A 9568-nucleotide genomic window follows, 5' to 3' on the forward strand; every position below is an offset into this window, starting at 1 on the left:
CGGTTTGGAAATCGCGTGGAAAGCAATCCTTTCGGCTGGCCGCAGGGCGCGGCTGAAGCCCTGCCGAAAAAGCAAATGGCGTCAAGTAATGGTCATCACGATGCGGTTGTTACTACAATTCAGGTGTTTCTGTAGTCTGAACCTGTAGTAAAGTTAACAACAATTGCTCCTTTTTGGGTCAGAAATGCTGCACCTCCACCGTAGGCCGGCAGATGGCAGCAGAGGCACGGCTATGTTGGGCCTGCCTACACGGGGACATCCGTGCCTGCCTGATGTCAGCCCGGTGTGACGCAGGTTGTCCCAGGCTTCACCTGTCGCTGAGGTCTGGAAATGCCTCGGTGGCAGTTTGATATTTTTCACAGCGTGTTTTTCTAGTGGGGAAAAAGGGCGGTTGTAAAAAAACCGGGACGTTAAGAACAATGTGTTGCTGTTGCTTTTGCAGAGAACAGGGCAGAAATAGGTATCAGAGCAGAGAAGAAAGTGAAGGCACACTGCTGGCATTCTAGATGCTGTTCCGGTTTGGGATAGTGCTTTTCTTACCACGGCCTTAAAGGACTTTGTGGAGAAACAGCACACTGCATTAAGTGACAGCTCAGTCTGGTCCTGCCTCTCCATTCATCATGTGGGCATGGTCACAGGGTGAGTCTGATTTTGATCTCCATTTCTCAGTGTTAATGCCTTCTCTTTTATATGGCTGCCTGCCATACCAGTGAATGGCACGTCTGTCCTTCCTGACCTCTCGTACAAACAACCTTCAATACTGGTGAGGGATACAGGTTGGCATACTTGCGTTGTCTTCGACTTGCAGCTCTCCTGCTCTCATGTTATGTGGTTAGCTCAGACTTCCTCTGAGACTGCAAACCACTGGAGTAATCTAGCAAATCCCCCCCCTAGTGATGCCCAGTGCTAATATCACCACCTCACCATGTTGCCAGCATGACATAAAGGCACCAACTCAGTGGTCTCTAACACAGTGCATTACTGTCCTTACCTGAGGATGTGTACTGTGACATTTGGGCTTTGTTACAAATTGATTTGGCTAACCATCCCATTTTGGATCACTATTTATGTTCTTTTTCATGATTTCCAGTGTTCATAAGTCATTGCTCTAGCTGGATGGGGCCAATGTAATTTAAAGCATTATCTTGCTGAAAAATTGCACGTAGCCTTGAAAAATGCAAGTGAATAAATGAGAAAGCGGTGGGTTACCTGGAGAAAAAGTGTTCAAGTAAAGCTCTGTGGGTAAGGCAAGTTGAAATGAAATTTCTTCTGATTTTGGTCAAAATGTCCCTATTGTTCATCTTCTCCAAATACAAAGACTGTACAAGTATATTGAAGTCAGAACAGCCCTGTGAAAGGAATTCTTTTCTCAGAGGTATTCTTTGCTGTCTTTCTACTGCAAGAAAAAAAATGATGAAGGTACTGAGCAAAAGGATCTCATTACATGCTTTATTTTTTCCTGTTACATAAGTAATCTACAACTTTTGTCTGTGTTCCTGAGCTAAGACATTATTAGTCCTGCAGCAGGACTTTTGTGCAAGGGTGTTCTTCTCCAGGACTAAGTATGTTGGACTTGGTTTCAATAGCGGGGCAAGTAACTCCTTTTGAAAGAATTATGGTTCTCTGTATTCTGACTTGTTGTACTTGATGGTACTACTGTCTGTAAAGCCAAGCTGCAGGATCTGACCAGAAGTTTTGAACGTGCAGCAAAAGACACTATTGACCTCCTATCGCAAAGCTCTTCATTCCCTTCTGAGACTTTCAGTCTCTTGCAAATAAAGTGTCAAATTATTCATGTCTGATATGAATGCCCTTGAGGTTTGGTTTCTGACTAGGTTATTTAAAACTCATGTGGTGTCCTCTTTTCAAGAAGAGTCCAGGTGCCAGTTAAGCATGTCTGCCCATCAGGGGCATGTATGGTCTTCATCCAACTTTTCTGTATTGGCATTAGAGTGCTGGGCAAGCTTGAATAAGATGCAAACTCTCAGCTTACTTCTGCCTATACGTGACTGTCCTTTGTGTGCTTTTGCCTGGGGTCAACACAGTATTAGTCATGTGCATGCAAGATGATGTGGCAGGGAGAGAGAAGCTGTGGCTGATGAGTGGGCCTTCCCTACCAGTAAATCCAGCTCCTTCAGCATGTGTCTTGGAGCACTTGAGAGACACCACACCCCTCCAAGACCTTTATGTCAAGTCCAGTGATTGCTGGGTGTCAACAGGAAGAGGGAGCAGAGAATCTCATGAGCAGAGATCGTGACTCAGCCTGGGGATTATGTCTTAACAGGGGACACAATTATTTTTTTCTTCAGATCTTTTTGGATGTGAAACTTCAAACTATCATGTTCATCAAGGAATCTAGGAATGCTCTGTAGCCGAGTCGTCTTATGCATACCTGTGCCAGCATGTCTTCTCTTACTTGGATATCTGGCATACTGATATACAGTGTTTCCTCCACAGATTTTCAGCTGAAATCCAGCTTAACTCAGTCATTAACCAAAAATGTTCCTAACAGATCAGCATTAGTGGAGTGAAATGCGCTTGAGTTGATTTGTGCTGATTGTTAGACATAGAGGCCAGTAGCTGTTGGTCAGCTGTGGTTGTACCTATTAGTCCAGGCAAATAAAAAATTAAACTTTCTTACACCAGTGTAGCAAAGTGCAGGGTGAGAACTGGTCCTTCCATAATGGGACAGTGCAGAAAAGGGGCATTGGAAGGTCCCATGGTCTGTGCAGATCAAGGTAACAGGTATAACATGCACTGGCAAACAAAGGATTCCTTAAATAGATGCTTCACAGCTTTCAAGAACCTGAATTTGCTGAGCACCACTCTCACACAGATGTAGGTGTTAAGAGGTTGTAGTAGTAAAAGGGTATATTAGGATGTTTGCATTACCATCCTAGCTGGTAGGAAGTAGGGTTATCTTAAGAGTTATAAGGCTGTAGCTAGAGTTCATATAGGTATTGATCTCCCTTTATTTGGCTTCTCAGAAAACCTTTGTGAACTTGAGAAAGAAGTAGGTAAATTCTGCCTTTTTATAATTGTATTCTTGTTATGTGTGATGTAGCCTATATCGGTTCACCTCATTGCTATTTTTTGTTCTGTCAGAAATGTGCAAAGGATGCAGTAGCAAATTAGCCCTCATTCAGTAGATCAGTGATGTTTCTTAATGATGAAAGAATAGACCAGAGGAAACCTTCTAAGTTAAATAGCTGTAATAGACTTTATTGATCTGATCTAGCTGTAATGTCCCTGTTCGTTGGAGGAGGGTTGGACTGGGTGACTTTTAAACGTCCCTTTCAACTCAAACAATTCTCCGATGCTATCTACTGTTGTTTAAAAGCGAACTTTGCTTTTTCAGATAGGTATAAACATTACAGACAATAAACTTTGAACTGAAAGCACTTCTTAAATTAATGAGGCAGTTAATAAGCACCATCACTTACGTGGAGGAGATCAACTTGAGAAATTGTAGTGTTTGGCGTAGCACAGAGTGAAAAATGGATCCTTCTTTGTACACAAAGAGCCAGAGAAAATGCATTCCCGAGCAAGCAACCCAAAGAGCTGATATTTGGGAAGATAAGAAAAATGTTTTGTTTTTGTTGCTTGGTTGAGCTGAGGAAGCGTAACAGCTGAAGAATGGAGCCTAAAATGCCTATCCCTGACTATCCTTGGGGTACAAGTTATATGGGTTGTGTTAAGGTGTAGGGCAATGCTAAGTCACTGCCTGAAGCAGTGACTGAACACCTGGTGGGAAGGCAGGGCCAAACCAGGGCAGCTCAGGTGCAGGCAATCTGAGTGACCCGAAGGGCTGGAGCCAGGATCCACCCCTTCCCAGACCTCATTTAAGGGCTGGCAGTGCAGGCAGGGGGTTCTTGCTGGATATCTGGAGATCCCTGTGTATGTGAGGCCTTTCAAAGGTAAGCTGTTCCTTTGTTTCTGCTCCTCTGGCTGTTGTATTTGAGCAAGTCCTCACTTGTTGTAGCCTAGGATTTTGTTACTTTGCTGTGGTTGCTCTGCTTTCCATCGTGTTACAGCATTGCATAACATGTATGCAGTTTTTTGAGTGATGCGGTTTAGGATACATATATCCTTTGTAACTAGAGTGAAGGAAGCAATTCCTTTCACCTGGAAAGAGGGACAACTTATTTTTGTTGGGGCTTTTAGCAGTTAGTAGAACGTGTGTCTGCCCAAGTTCTGGTTTAAAAAAAAAAAATAAAGTTTGTTTAGTGTGGGAAGAGCTTCTCCTCAAAGAAAGAAAAGACCTGTTATGAATCTCGAGTAGTAAGTCTGGAAAGCACTTGGTTTGGGCTGCCAGTGTCTAAACTATTCTGCATTTCATTGATGGAGTGCATAGTGGATTTATACGCGTATAGCAGCTACTTCAAAGTCTTAATCTATCACAGTTTCTTGGAAAGCCTTCTAAACTGACCCACAGATCTTCTGAAGCCTCTCTCTGAGCATTTAGTAATATATTGTGCCCTCAAATGCATAACTTACTGAAGGTGAAGGAGAGTCATGCTGTTATCAGGAGCTAATTGGCTAGGTTGTAGGAAACTATCGCCATCTCTACTTGTGGGTGGAGGCGATTGTTATCATGGTGCTTTGAAATGTGTGTGGAAGATGCAAAATGAAGGCGATATCCAGTTATTGTTTTGTCACAGCTCTAGTTTTTGAGGTTGTGAACTCTGTGCTATGCTGGCTTTCCTACAAGTTGTGCCTGACTGGAATTTCCTTTGGTATTTTATCTTTCTTTACATCCTGCACTGAAAAGCTGAATGTGGCTACGCTGTATAGAGTTTTAAACAAAAGCTCATTGACCGTGCCAGTTCCAGGAAGGGGTTTGGATTAGGTAATAATTTTATTCTATTTAAAAAATAAGTAGAGAAATGTCTTATCACAAGGCTCCTTCCCTGCAGTGCTACTGTGGCTACCAGCCCCAAGTCTACATGAAGATTGAATCGAGCTTCAAGACCAAAATTCCCTAGAGGAAATTTGGTTTTCCCTCTGACATAAGCTACGTTTGATTTGTTTCTTCACCTTCTTTCTTCTGGGCCTTCTTCACAAGTTATATGGCAGCCTTGAGAGACATTTCATCCACGTGATGCCTGGGGTTCTCTTGTCATCTCTTGGTTTCTATAGTAGCAGGGCCAGACGTGGTGAATTAGAAGTAATCATACACTTATCTTCTCGTCCTTTTAAGGATCTGCCTGCTAGGTATGCTCAAGAGATGGAAGACTGTTCTAACTCACACTCATTGTCATGATTTCTGATGTAGAACAGAGGCACAGTGGATTGCAGGGTATACAACAGGAAGGCAAAAAAGGGACAGGTTAGGGCAGAGAACAGAGCACTGAAGAGTCGCTTCAGGTGTGGGTAAAGAGCATAAACAAGGTGCCAACCATGAGGTGCTGCTTCTGTGACTGGCTTTCTCAAGACTTTGTGTTCCCACCTGTCCCTTAATGTGCTCCTTATTGCAAGGTTTCACCTCGAAGATTTTGAAAAGGCTGAGTGAGCTTCAGCAAATGGTTGCAGGGCTGGACAGGAGCAGAAATCCTTCGGTTGTGCTGCTGGCTGCTGTTCTCCATGCCTCTAAATGCCCCTCAAGCAGTGGGGGACTGTACACTACTAATGCATACTAATGCATGTAAACTGTGAAGACTAAGTAGAAATGAATTGGTCTTTGAGTGTAATTACAAATACCAGTTATCATGACTGTTGTTTTTAATCAGCATGAGCAATACCCTTGCGATACTTTTCGTGCTTCTGAGGAAATACGGACACATTTTTATTGCATTTTATCAATCTACCTTGTTCAGTTTGTAGTGCAAGTCCTTTCCAGTGGACTGGCAATAGCCTTTCTTTTACAACAGTTTGATTTAGGAGTGCTGCTACCCATCGTCGTTACGTTGGTGGAGAAATGAAATGTTTATGGACTAATCTATACTATCCTCCCAAACCGTAGATTTTGGTAATGGAAAGTTCAGTTCAATGTTCTAATAAACTGCGGGCTGATGCATGCTGTGCCAATTCATCTAGAAGGCAGAAGTGAGAGTGAAATCTTACCTTTTCAGCAGCATTTCAGTCTTCATTCTGAAATAAATGTACGCGCCTCGGTAGATGAAGCATTGCATTTTTCATCATAAAACAAATGAGAAATAATAGGTTACTAAGGAGCAATTCTGTTTTTATTACACATTTTAGCCCTTCCTTCTATCCTTATAGAAGTCAGCCTCCCTACGGTAAAAACAGTGAAGGCATACCTTGACAGCAAGATACTGATCATACTGTTTGAGAACAGATTAGATTGAAAATTTGCTCAAGTATAATAATTGTTCTGGTAATAATGGCATAAAATAGCTTCAGAGAGGAGCTATGTGAAAAAGCAAAACACTGTGGTGAGGGAGCAGGCTTGTGTCACTGGAAGGATGGTGTTAATGGACTTGATTCAGAGAATAGTGTTCTATGTGCCATGGCTTCATAGTGCCTTGGTACTGAAGTAGAGAAGATGGATGTGAAAGCTGAGTTAGCTCAGTGATGTAAATAGCCAGATTAGTCTGCCAAGAAGAAGATGGATGCATTTGCTGAGCTTCCTCTTATTGGGTTTTCCATCACAGTGTGTGCTTGAGCTAGAAGATGTGTGAAAGACCCAGGTGACAATTGTGTTTATTGCTGTGATGTAAAAGTGTTGGAAATGTCTCCAGATGGATGGCAAGACTTCAGCTAAAGCTATGAGTTGTCAGTGAGTATATATGCTGGCTCCTGTAGAATTAGAGTTTGTTGATGCTCCACCTCTGGAGGTGTTCAAGACAAGCTTGGATGGGGCTCTGGGCAACTTCGTCTTAGTACCAGGTCTGGAGGTTAGTGGCCCTGCCTGTGGCAGGGGGTTGGAACTTGATGGTTCTTGGGTCCTTCCAACCCAAGCCCCTCCTGTGATACAATTCTGTGAGGGTAATTAATTTACCTTCCATACCTTTGTGCTTTATTGAAGAGTGACGCAACTAATTTCTTAGGCTGTAGGTGGGAAGGAGAAGTGTTGAGTGTTTAGCAGATCCTGAGAGGGGGGGAAAAGAGCAAACCATGCAGAGAGGGTTGTGAGGAGACATTTTTGAACAGCCCCTGATGCTCAAATGAGCTCGGGCAGTGGATGGAGCGCACTACATACATCTGTGATGAGTTCCTGACACATCAGGCACACCTGGAAAAACTTCGCTTCCTGCCCAGCTCAACTCAGTGGCTCAAGGTTAGGCAAAACATTAGTGATGTCTTCATCTTTTCAACATTTGATTGCTTTGTGTTGGAGCCCATTGAGGTCTGGGAGACAGCAAAGCATCACAAGTAGCACAAAAACAGCTTCTGTTGTTTTTTTATTTTTTGTTTTTTTATTTTTCCAGCCAAGGATCTGGTCCCTTGGTCAGCATAGAGCCTGTATGTAGTAGAGAGCTGATGTTAAGCTCAGTGTCCACATTTCCTCAGTTGTTCTGGTGTTTCTGCTTTGATTTTGTCTGGAGTGCACTCCACGCTGCTAGTCACTCTGCCTTGCGGTGCATACTGAGGGCTAGCACTGTGCACCTCGACCTTTCCTTGGGGATTTAGCCCTGCTCCCAAGGAGTTAAACTCAATTGCTTTGAGTAATGGAATGCATGTTTATTAACAACGTTCTATTTAAAATACAAAGCAAATGCAGTGATAATAAGAGGTGTCGGATGTCTGGGTCTGAGAATTACTTTTTCCATTCAGAGCCTGAGCAGATGCAGGGCAGCCTTCCCCGGCTGTGGGGGTCTCTCTGGGCCCACTCTCAGGGAATGGTGGTCCTGCTTGTGTTGGGCACTCTTTCCTCAGGGAGGGGGAAATACAAGGGAAAAAATAAAAATAAAAAGCAGAAATAGCTTTTTTGAGGAGGTTCCCCCCCCAGGATCAGAGCTCAGGGCAATGCAGAGGTTACTAGCAGGGGGCAGTGGGTTTAAACAAGTGAAACTTTAAAATGGTTTGAAGTATCACAGGTTGCTCAGCTCACCTACAGACAAGGCACCTGAACATTTTATTGGAGATCTTTGTTTATTCATTTCCAAGTTGTGCTTTCAGGTTGGATACCTTTTGAGATGGGATTTATCAGTGGAATTAAAAACTTCCGAGAGGGAGGTCTGGAGTTTTTGTGTCTCAATTAAAACCTTTTTGCCTTAAACCATCTCATTTCTATGCTTCAAAAGAAAGCATTTCTGGTTGATATTGTTTTTGTTGAACGGCAGCTTCTGGTTGAAGCTGTAACTTGCTGAAAGAGGCTAGTATTGAAGAGCTGGTCTTTCTTTATAAGTGATTGAATTGCTAAGATGACTCCCAAAATGTTGTCTTACCGGGATATGATTTTTTTTTAGTAGATATTTGTCTCTCTGTATGTGGGTTTTTACCAATGGGTGGCTTACATCTGCTTATTTCTGCACAGAAGCTGTCCCATTCTGTTGGTAGTATGGAACTGCACTTAAGCTTACATGTTAACCGAAGCTGTGATGGAAATATTGGTCTTTCCAGCCCTGGGCTGGTGATGTGACTGCACGTTGGTGTCGTGTGGTGAAGAAGTGTCAGAATGAGACTGACAGTGCATGTGGAGAAAGGTTGTTTGGGTTTTTGTTTGTTTTCTTTCCCAGCAACTGAGATCCGTGGTTTTCTTGGAAAGAGAAACCACACGGAGCATGTATGTGCAATATGGCGAGAAGAACAGGGTGTCTATCAGTCCTTAGGGAAACATCCTCAAGGCTGAGGCCCTATAAATAACTTGGTTCATGCCTCTTCCTTGCCTTCTTAGGACAAAGTTAAGCAATGACCCTCCATTTACCTTCTATCAAAGCCTTTTTTTCCCCTCCATGCATGAAGCAAGCACCTGTAAGCTACCTCCTGGCATGGGTCTCCGGGCAGGGCATAGCTGTAAGACTTGCTTGGCCCTGTCTGTCAGCGTACATGAGATTTTTTGGGGGGAAGCCTTGCAAAAGAGGCAGCTGCTGCTCCACTGGCTGTGCTGTGGCTTATTCTCATGCCAGCTGCCCCTGTTGCACCTGTTGGTGCTTGAATGATGGAGCTGTTGTGCGCTGTAACTTAATAAGGCTAAGTCAGATTTTAATAGAACAAACTGACCCTCAGATAGAGGGCTAAGGCAATTTGACTAATGCTTAAGGAAAGGAGCAAGGAGCTACAATTAAGGGCAGGGATGTGCAGGTGACAGTGGAGCCCTGGGGGCTGGTTACTCCATGGACGTTGGGCTGCTCTCCACATGGCCCTGGGAACGGCAGCCATGATATTGGTTCCCCCTATGCGGAGCCTTTGTGTGTCTCATTCCTGATCACTTGTTCTAGTTGTCCATGAAACTCTAAATACAGCTGGTTGAGGGGATCCCTTCCCAATTGCGCTGCTGTTGGCCTGCTGTTGTAGTACTAAAGAGTCTTTGCCAGGATGAGTGGCTCAGCGCAGCTCCCTGAGGCAGGGTCACCATGGCTGCTGTAGGGTCTGCCTGTGCACTGGGGTAGGTGCTATGCTGGGGGCCCTTCTGATGCCAGCTCCCGGTGGCCTTCTCCCCAAA

General features: G+C 43.9%; 1 long non-coding RNA gene across 1 annotated transcript in view; it reads left to right on the plus strand.

Moving 5' to 3' along the window:
* LOC128076865 (uncharacterized) overlaps positions 1-9568 on the plus strand; it is a 51467-nt gene that overhangs the window by 9963 nt on the left and 31936 nt on the right. Inside the window, exon 3 of the long non-coding RNA XR_008204703.1 lies at positions 443-639. This is a non-coding gene — a long non-coding RNA (uncharacterized LOC128076865). The remainder of the gene's footprint in view (positions 1-442; positions 640-9568) is intronic.

Source organism: Tympanuchus pallidicinctus, unplaced genomic scaffold (assembly GCF_026119805.1).
Source record: "Tympanuchus pallidicinctus isolate F22 unplaced genomic scaffold, pur_lepc_1.0 scaffold15, whole genome shotgun sequence".
Classification (NCBI taxonomy): Eukaryota; Metazoa; Chordata; class Aves; order Galliformes; family Phasianidae; genus Tympanuchus; species Tympanuchus pallidicinctus.